The sequence below is a fragment of the Sinocyclocheilus rhinocerous genome, unplaced genomic scaffold (genome assembly GCF_001515625.1).
Source record: "Sinocyclocheilus rhinocerous isolate Xijiao unplaced genomic scaffold, SAMN03320098_v1.1 scaffold114, whole genome shotgun sequence".
Lineage (NCBI taxonomy): Eukaryota > Metazoa > Chordata > Actinopteri > Cypriniformes > Cyprinidae > Sinocyclocheilus > Sinocyclocheilus rhinocerous.
The window spans coordinates 582459-583657 of NW_015646344.1; positions in this window are offsets into that span (position 1 = coordinate 582459).

The window sequence follows — 1199 nt, forward strand, 5'->3', positions numbered from 1 at the left end:
ATATCTCCAAAAAAATCGCTAGTTTTATTTAAATATAGCTAAAATAGCTCCTTGTCGCAAAAAAAAAAAAAAGTCGCAGCTACAATGAGAAAGTAGCTAAATTTGGCGACAAAATCCCCAAATTGGCAACACTGGTCACCCCTTCCTTGGTGTCTGTGTTTATACTCCAATGTTGCTAAATTATTGATTTTATTTCAAGTATTTGCAAAAACATGCTTTGTGTTACAGTCACACTAGTTCATATATGTGTGTCTGTGGGGGGGTTGGAGTGTGTTGGAGTGTCACCCCTTCATTGCTCTGCACTTTTTTTCTGCATCGTGAATGATTTGTAGATTGTACAAACAAAAAAAGTCTCTATATTTTTGCGTATTTCCCATTTATTTCCAATGGCGGTCATTTTTGAACATGAACAACACAAGCGTGACTTTTTTTTTTTTTTTTTTTAAGACCATTTACTTTTTTCCACAATTTTTTATTATTTTTATTTTATTTAATCAATTTTTTTTTTGTCACATAGTGACTGCCATAAAAGTAAACGAGTTTCGTACCATTCCGATGAAGTACCAATTTTAAAAATTTCTAAAGAAAATTTTTTTTTCCGGTCTAAAATAATTGAACAATACCAGAGGCAGTGTTGCCAATTTGGGGATTTTGTCGCCAAATTTAGCTACTTTCTCATTGTAGCTGCAGCTTTTTTTTTTTTTTTTGCGACAAGGAGCTATTTTAGCTATATTTAAATAAAGCTAGCGATTTTTTTGGAGATATTTTATTTTTTACTTGACCACACCCTGCCGTAGGCCCGTGACCTCTCACGTTTGCTCTCAATCATGCCAATGAGTCTGCGCAGTGAACACACCAGTACGCCACGCCTGCCATGACGCACACCACAATTTCATTATAAGCATAGTTGCCAAGTCCACGTATTATACGCGACTTTGGGCTTCTTTTTTTGTAAAGTTGCGTGAAAAAATCCCAGGTGGTTGCGGTTTTTTGGGCTTATTTTAATAAATATGGTTGCTTGTTAGGAAAACCTGACAAGCAAACTTCGTTTCTTTATTTATGTTCGCCATATTCTCCAATGCACTGTCTGCTCGCCGTTAATAGCCAACCAGTGCAATAAGTGCAATAATGCAGCTTAATTTGCCAAATATTCCGCCCCCTACTCCCCCTCATTGGAGAAAATCACGTTAATCACGTTT